At 39.3% G+C, this 9,070-nt stretch overlaps 1 long non-coding RNA gene across 2 annotated transcripts in view; it reads right to left on the reverse strand.

The window, feature by feature from the left end:
- Positions 1 to 959: 959 nt before the first annotated feature.
- Positions 960 to 9,070, reverse strand: part of LOC141509844 (uncharacterized) — a 65,616-nt gene continuing 57,505 nt past the window's right edge. The window contains exons 8-10 of one of the 2 annotated variants that reach the window (XR_012474723.1): positions 7,671 to 7,784; positions 1,624 to 1,748; positions 960 to 1,089 (exon numbers count right to left, since the gene is read on the reverse strand). This is a non-coding gene — a long non-coding RNA (uncharacterized LOC141509844). Of the gene's footprint in view, positions 1,095 to 1,623; positions 1,749 to 7,670; positions 7,785 to 9,070 lie in introns of both variants that reach the window. The other variant, XR_012474722.1, reaches the window with a different exon arrangement.

The raw sequence follows: 9,070 nt of genomic DNA on the forward strand, positions 1-9,070 counted from the left end.
AAGACACTTTTTTAAAAAAAATTGAAAGTAATAGAATTTGGTCTTTGTTTAAACTCCACAGTTCTTTATCTGGAAACAGATGATATTCTCCATTGCAGGTGCTCTAAAATTGTCCTTGATTGTTGCACTGGTGGAATGAAGCAAGTCCATTAAGGTTGATCATCACCCCCTTATTGCTGTTAGGGTGTACAGTGTCCCTTCTGGTTCTGCTCATCTCGCCCAACATCAGTTCGTGCAAGTCTTTCTAGGCTTCTCTGAATTCCCATCCCTCTTGGTTTCTGATAGAACAACAATTTTCCATAACATACATATAAGATATGATAATTTGTTCAGCCATTCCCCAATTGATGAACATTTACTTGATTTCCAATTCTGTGCCATAACAAACTGGGCTGCTATGAATATTTTTGTACAGTGATGTTTTTACCCTTTTTCATCATCTCTTCAGGGTATGGACCCAGTAGTGGTATGCTGGATCAAAGGGTATGCACATTTTTGTTGCCCTTTGGCCATAATTCCAAATTTCTCTCCAGAAAGATAGGATGAATTCACAGTTCCACACAAAAATACATTGGTGTCCTAGATTTCCCACATCCCTTCCAACATTGATCATTTTTCCTTCCTGGTCATATTAGCTAATCTGATAGGTTACATGGGACTGTTTATGCCCAACCTGTGGAAGAACATTTTGAGCTCATATTGGTCTGATCAGCCATGCTCAGACACACCACTGTTGGTCTCAAACATAGTGATGCCAATCTGGTCTTCTTCGATGATTGAAGGACAAAAACCAGTCAGTCACTCACAATAAGGACTCATTTAGATCTTGAACACAATGTGTGTCTCAGCAATGAGGTAATAGAAATAAGAATAGCTTAACTTGTAGGAAGGCAAAGGAAAAATAAGAAACACTTCACAACTCACACATAAGCTGGAATCACATTCTTTCCCACCTCTGTTCTCATTATCTGTGGGGAACTGGCAGAGAAACTCAGAGAAACCCAGCAAGAACATCAGGGAGAATGGTTTCTTTAAAGCTCTGGAACTAGAAACTTCAGTGTCCTCCTTCTGTCTCAGGAACTGCACAAACTGTCCTTGGGGAACATAGATACTCCTCAGTTACTCCACTTTCTCACATATGGCCAGTGTCCTCCCTATTTACTTCTCTACTACCCTCGAACATGCCTGTGCTCCTCCACATTTCTTTTCAATTGATATTTTATTTTTCCAAAGACATGTTATGAAAGTTTTTCAGCATTCATTCACATCCATATGCATATTTTTAAGTTACATAATTTCCTTCCACCCTTCCTTCCCACCTCCCTCCCTCAGATGAACATTTGTATATACACAATTGTGTTTAAACAAGTTTACAGATTAGTCATTTTTTTGTCTGAGGAATTAGGAGTAAGGAAAAAGAAAAAAAACCCATGGGATAAGAAAGACATAAGAGAATTTTTTAAAAAGTCCAGGTGGTGTTCATTTAGATTCTGTAGGATTTTCTCGATTTGGTTTGGTTTGGTTTTGCTTTTCTTTCCTGGATGTGGATAGCATTGTCCCAAATAGGTCTCCCAGGATAGTCCTAGCTCTCTGAACTGCATCCATCAAGTTTAATCAACTCACCGTTATAGTTGTGTATGATGTTGCTGTTGTTAGGATGTTCTCTTTGTTCTGCTCCTTTCCCTCAGCATCAGTTCCTGTAATTCATTTCAGGCTTTTCTAGGTGGCACAGTGGATAGAGCAGTGGTCTGGGAATCAGGAAGACAGGAGTTAGATTCCAACATCTAATACTATCTGAATAACCTTGGGCAAATTACTTACCCTGATTACCTCACATCCAGGGTCATCTCCAGTTGTTCTGATTCATATCTGCCACTGGACCCAGATGACTCTGGAAGTAAAAGTGAGACTGGGGGACTTAGCATAGTACCCCCTCACTCAAAACCATTTCATGTGCTTGTCATGGCATCACCTCCCTGATGTCATGGTGCTATGGTCCTCTTTGAGAATGAAGGACAAAACCATTTACAGTTTCCTTATCGAACAAAAGTATTCCATAGTATTTATGTACCATAACTTGTTCAGCCATTCCCCAATGGATGGGCATCCCCTCAATTTCTAACTTTTTGCACCACAAAAAGAGCTGTTGTGAATATTTTGGAACATTTTTGCTATTTTTATGATCTTCTGGATTTGGGCTTAGTATTGGAATTGTTGTGTCAAATGTATGATTAGTTTTATCTTTGGGCATAGTTACATATTGTTCTCCAGCATGGCTGGATCTATTCACAACTCCACCAAAAATGCATCAATGTCCCAATTATCCCACAACCTCTCTAATGTTATTCATTCTCTCTCTTTTCTCATCTTAACCAAGCTAATATTTGTGAGGGTGGAATCTCATAGTTGTTTTCATCTTACATTTCTGTCATCAGTAATGATTTGTGTGCTCCTCCCCTCTTAACTGGCTTAGCTCCTGAAGGAAGGGCTCCATAGGAGATATCACCACTTTCCCTCTCCTCTCGTTTTCATTTTTTTTGTGGGCAATGTTTGTTTTACTTGTAAGTGTAGAGTGAAATAACTTTTAGGAAATTGTGGTACATAAAGGCAACAGAAATAATTACTGCATTGTGAAAAAGAATGAATGTGAAGACTTGAAAGATTCCAGAGAAGATTTACATGAATTGATGCAAAATGAAGAAAAAAATCAAGAAAAGAATATATGGGCAAGAGGTCATGACCATTTTGACTTTTATTTTCATTTTTTAAATGTGTCAAAGATATTTTTAGCTCTCCTCTCTCTCTCTTTGTTCTTAAGACCTTACAATCCAGCTTCCAACCTCATCATTGCATCAAAATAACTCTCTCATAAGTTGCCAGTGATCTCTATGGCTAAATTCATTAAACTTTTCCATCCTCATCCTTCCAGACCTTGGATATCTCAACATTTTACATTGTCCATCACCCTCTTCCTTTGATACTCTCTTCTCTCTAGAATTTCTGGGTGCCATCCTCCTCTGGGTAGTTTCCTGCCTGTCTGATCTCTCCTTCTCTGTCTCCTGATTTTCCACTAGGTCATGGCCCACTGGTGGAGGGTGTCCCTCCAAGTCTCTGTCCTGACTCCCTTTGGTTGGTGACCTCATCAGCTCTACTTCATTCAATTATCATCTCTGTGCTGATGTTTCTCAAGGTGCAAGACCAGCTAAAATCCAACCTGTGGGATGATTTCAGAAAAATCTGAGAAGACTCAGAGGAGATGAAAAATTGAGAAAAATTTCCAAAACAATATTGTCTTCATCATCAGCTGTGAAAGGTTTAACTGCTCTGATCATAGAGATCCACCACAATTGCAAAAGACTCATGGGGAAAAAATACATTCCACCTCCAAAGAGAGGAATTGGTGAACGCTGACAGAAGATTGAAGCAGCCTTTTGTCTAGTTCTTTTCTTTAATCTTTCTTTTCATTTGGGGGAAGGGAAAACATTGTGAGTCTAGAAATGTTAAACAAGACTTTGTTTGGATAAGGGGCTCTCATTTATTTCCCTCTCAGTGAGGAGAGGAGAGAGAGGAGAGGAGAGAATATGGAAGTGAAAATGAAAATAGAATTGAATATTCAAAAATTGGAAAGCAAAAGAAAATAAAATCACTTCTCCTATAAGCTTTATGGGGCATGTATTAAAGTTGTAATTTCTCCCTGAGAACATCTCCAGTTTGTTTTCCTGTAGATATTGTTTATCCATCTAGGCTATTTGGCGCTCCCCCCACACACTGGACAGTTACTGGGCATAGACGGTCTTTATCATCTTTCTTTACAGCCCCAGAGCTTAGCAAAGTGACTAGCATAGAGCTTCATAAGTATTTGTTGACTAGCTGATTTGAAGGGAATCAGAGTCTTAGCAGAAGGAAGGGGCTTTCACCTTCTGTCCATTTTCCAGAGGGAGAGGTCAGGACCCAGAGAAGGGCAGGACCTTGTTTCAAGTCTCAAGCTGGGCTCTCAAAGGCTCCCCTGCCAAGAAAACCAGCCCCACCCCATGGATGCTGGGGAAACCACAAAGAAGAAGGTATTGCCCCCTCTCTTCATTGGGGGCAGGGGATTGGGGAACTTGGAGAAGGACCAGCCTGATCCCACCCTGCTCAGACCCTCTACTAAGAGGTCCATGTGACCACGCTCTCCTCACCACCCCTGAAGGGCACATTGGACCCCACACTGCCCAACTCTGCATTGGTAAGTCCTAGAAAGAGGGAGTCTTCAAGATGGAGACCAAGGCTAGAAGGAACCTGAGAGTCACTACATCAACCCATCCACCCCATTTTACAGATCAGGAAATAGAGGCACCAAGAGGAAGGAGTGCAAGGAGGACTGTGGCCAGGGCTCCTGGTTGTCTGGCTGCCCCTTCTGTAACCACTCCCATCCTGGAACTCTGGGATCTCATTCCCTTGTCCCTCAGGTTTCGGGATAAGGATGTGGGTTCTGGGGCAGGAAGCTGAGTCTAACCCAGAGTCTCTGCTACGGGGATGTGTCCATGCTGGGGCATCTGGGCACAATAAGGTGAGTCATTTCCCCAAATGCCCCCTGACCCTCTGCCTGCTCAGCACTGGAAGCTGTTCCCAGGGTAACCAGTGGGACAGGAAGATGGGGAGGGGATCCAGGGGGAGGATGCTGTGAGGGGACCTGGGGGTGACCCCTGGGGGGGGCAGTGAGGGCGACTTTCTGGGCTGTGCTTCTCTTGCAGTCCTATTGCCCAGACCCTCCCTCAGGGCTGAGCCAGGGCTTGGTGATCCTCTGGGGTGAAGCTGGTGACCCCCTGGTGTGAAGGGCCCCAGGGGGCTAATCTGTATATTCTAAGGAAGGAAGGAGTTGTCCTGAACATGGAGGAAATCTGGAGGGTAGGGGGCTCAGGTCTTCATCTCTTACATGGAAGCAGAGACTGTCAAGAGATACCAATGTGGCTATAAGAGCCAATCATCATGGTCAGAGACTAATGACACCCTGAAGCTGATACTGACCCACACCCTCAGTCCCAACCTCAGACTCTGGCCCTAGCCAGGGGCTGACTCTGGGCCCCTGCAACCAAATGAATTGAGTATGCAACTAAAAAAGTTAGAAAAAGAAAAAAAATTGTACATCCCCAATTAAATACCAAGTTGAAATTCTGAAAATCAAGGGAGAGATTAGTAAAATTAAAAACAAGAAAATCATTGTTCTCATAAATAAAGCTAAGAGTTGGTTTATGAAAAAGTCAATAAAATAGACAAACCTTTGGTCAATCTGATTAAAAAAAGAAAGAAGATAACTAAATTACCAGTATCAAAGATGAAAAAAGGTGAACTAACCACCAATAAGGAGAAATTAAAGAGATAATTTAGACCTACTTTGACAAACTGTATGTCAATAAATTGGAAAAACTTGAGTTAAAGAGATGAGTATTGACAAAAAAATGTAAAACCACCCAGATTAACAGAAGAGGAAACAAATTACTTAAATAACCCCATTTCAGAAAAAGAAATTGAAGAAAGCATCAATAAATTCCCTAAAAAATAGTCTCAAGGTCCAGATTGATTTACAAGTGAATTCTACCAAACATTTAAGGAACATTAATTCCTATTCTACATAAACTATTTTTAAAAAATAGGAGAGGAAGGAGTTCTGCCAAACTCCTTTGATGACACCGACATGGTGCTGATACCTCAAGAAGGAGGAACAAAAACAGAGAAAAGAATATTATAGACCAATCTCCCTAATGAATATTGATGCAAAAATCTTTTATTTTTATTTTTTAGGTTTTTGCAAGGCAAATGGGGTTAAGTGGCTTGCCCAAGGCCACACAGCTAGGTAATTATCAAGTGTCTTAGACCGGATTTGAACTCAGGTACTCATGACTCCAGGGCCAGTGCTCTGTCCACTGTGCAACCTAGCTGCCCCAATGCAAAAATTCTTAAATATAGTTTTAGCAATGAGACTACAACAAGTTATTACCAGGATAATACACCATGATCAAGTAGGATTTACACCAGGCAGGCAGGGATGGTTCAACATTAGGAAAACACCCAACATAATTAAACCATATCAATAGTAAAACCAATAGAAATCATATGATTATCTCAATAGATGCTGAAAAAGCCTTGATAAAATACAACATCCATTCCTTTTAAAAACACTGGAAATTTTAGGAATAATGGAGTTTTCCTTAAAATAATAAATAGTATCTATCTAAAACCATCAACAAACATTATATGGAATAGGAATAAATTTGTAGCATTTGCAATAAAATCAGGGTGAAACAAGGATGCCCACATCACCATCATAATTCAATATAGTATTGGAAATGTTAACAGTAGCAATAAGAGAAGAAAAAAAGAAATTGAAGGAATCAGAATTGGCAATGAGGAAGCAAACTTTCACTCTTTGCAGATGATATGATGGTATACTTAGAGGAAGCCAAGAAAAACATCTTAAAAACTCTTTGAAACAATTAAAAAATTCAGCAAAGTAGCAGGATATAAAATAAACCCACATAAATTATCAGCATTTCTATATATGAACAACAAAGCCTAAGAACAAGAGATGGGAAGAGGAGAAATTCCATTTAAAATAACTATTTTTACTTGGGAATAACTTTAAAATAACTATTAAATACGTGGGAATCTCCCTCCCAAGACAAACCCAGAAATTGTATGAACACAATTATAAAGCACTCTGCACCCAAATAAAGTCACATCTAAATAATTGGGAAAATGTCACATGCTCCTAGTTAGTGCAAGCTAATATAGTAAAAATGTCAATTCTACCCAAATTGAATTGCTTATTCAGTCCCATGGCACTCAAACTACCAAATAAATACTTTACTGAGCTAGAAAAAATAGTAACAAAATTCATCTGAAGCAACAAAAGGGTAAGAATAGAAAGGGGAACTGATGGAAAAATGTAAAGGAAGGCAGTTTAGCTCTACCAGATCTAAAAATTGTATTATTAGAGCACCAGTCATCAAAACTGCCTGGTATAAATAGAGTAATGGATCAGTGGTTAGGATGGGTTCTAAAGAAACTGCAGTAAATGACTACAGCAATCTACTATGTGATAAACACAAAGACATCAGCTTCTGGATAAGAACTCACCATTTAACAAAAAATTGTTGGGGAAAACTGGAAAATGCTATGGCAAAAACTTGGCATAGACCCATGTCTCAACTCTATACCAAAATAAGGTAAAAATAGGTGCTAGATTTAGACATAAAGAGCAATACTATAGATAAATTAATAGACCAAAAAATACCCTTATCTGATCTATGGAAAGGGGATGAATTTATGACAAACAAGAATTAGAGCACATTATAAAAAGTAAATTGAATGATTTTGATTATATCAAATTAAAAAGGTGTTTTGCACTAATAAAACCAATGCTACCAAAATTAGAAGGAAAGCAGAAAGCAAGGGAAACAATCTTCACAACTAGGAGTTTTGATAAAGGTCTCATTCTAAAATATAGAGAGAATTGCATCAAATTTATAAGATCACAAGTTATTTCCCAGTTGATAAATAGTTAAAGGATAGGAATAGACAGTTTTCAAATGAAGAAATTTAAGCTACATATGATCATATGAAAAAATGCTCCCAATCACTATTGATTAGAAAAAGGCACATTAAAACAACAATGGGGTATCATCTCATACCTATTAAGTTAGCCAAGATGACAAAAAAGGCAAGATGATCAATGTTGGAGATATTGTGGGAGGGACTGGGGCATTGATGCATTGCCGGTGGAGTTGCAGATGGATCCAACCTTTCTGGAGAAGAATATGGAGCTGTGCTTAAAGAGCAATAAAACTGTTCATGCCCTTTGACCCAGAAATTCCAATTCTTGGGTCTATATCCAGAAGAAATTATAAAAAATGGGAAAAGTCCTACATGTTCCAAAATATTCATAGCAGCCCTTTTTGTAGTGGGCAAAGAACTGGAAATTGAGGGGATGCCCATCCATTGGGGAATGGCTAAACAAGTTATGGTGCATGGAGCCTATGGAATATGATTGTTCTATAAAAAACCATAAATAGACTCTAGAGAAGCATGGAATGACTTATGCTGAGGATCTGATGCTGAGCGAAAGGAGTAGACAAGAGAACAATGTACACATCAACAACAACATTATGAGACGAAAGACAACTTCTCTCAGCAGTTCAGAGAGCTGAGACAACTGTATTTGAATGGCTATAGACTACATTATCCCCCATCCAGAGAAAGAAAAACCAGAACAAATACACACACACCACACACACACACACACATCACAACCTTTCAGCATCTGATCTTACAAAAAATTATCTCTTATGTATGTCTTTCCCTTAATCCTAATTCCCTCATGCCAAAAATTTATTAATTTGTAAACATTTATCAACATATATATGTAAATGGCTAACCTGACCATTCCCAGCTGAGGGAAGTGAGGTGGGAAGGGAGGTGGAGGGAATTTTGTAAAATGGAAATATACGTGTACATACAGTGAAAAAAAAATTCAACAGTTTCCCAAATCTCTAAAAATGCTTCTAAGGCTAACCATGCAATTATGCTTCATTTTTTCTCCAAAAGGGGAATGAAAGATCTCAATGAAAGAGCAGACAGTAAAGGGCCTGGGTACCATAGGCTGTAAGCCCCCACCAATGCACTTCCATTTACACAAATTCAGTCACTCACAATGAAGTTGCATTTAGATCTTAAACACAATGTTGTTGCCTCAGCAACAAGGCAAAAGAAATAAAAACGACAACTTGTAGAGGAAGGCAAAGAAAAGTAATGAAATACTTCACAACTCACACAGAAACTGGAATCACATGCTTTCACCTCTGTTCTCATTATCTGTGGGGAACTGGCAGAGAAACCCAACAAGAACATCAGGACACCCTCTGTCCTCAGGATTTAAAGCTCTGGAACTTTCAAGGGTCCTCCTCCTGTCTCAGGAACTGCACAAACTGTCCTTAGGGGAACACAGATTCTCTTCAGTGACCCTCACTTTCTCACTTATGGGCTAGTCTCTCTCTTATCTACTTCTCTACTGTCTATGAACACATCTGTGCTC

Source organism: Macrotis lagotis, chromosome 1, assembly GCF_037893015.1.
Source record: "Macrotis lagotis isolate mMagLag1 chromosome 1, bilby.v1.9.chrom.fasta, whole genome shotgun sequence".
Taxonomy (NCBI): domain Eukaryota; kingdom Metazoa; phylum Chordata; class Mammalia; order Peramelemorphia; family Peramelidae; genus Macrotis; species Macrotis lagotis.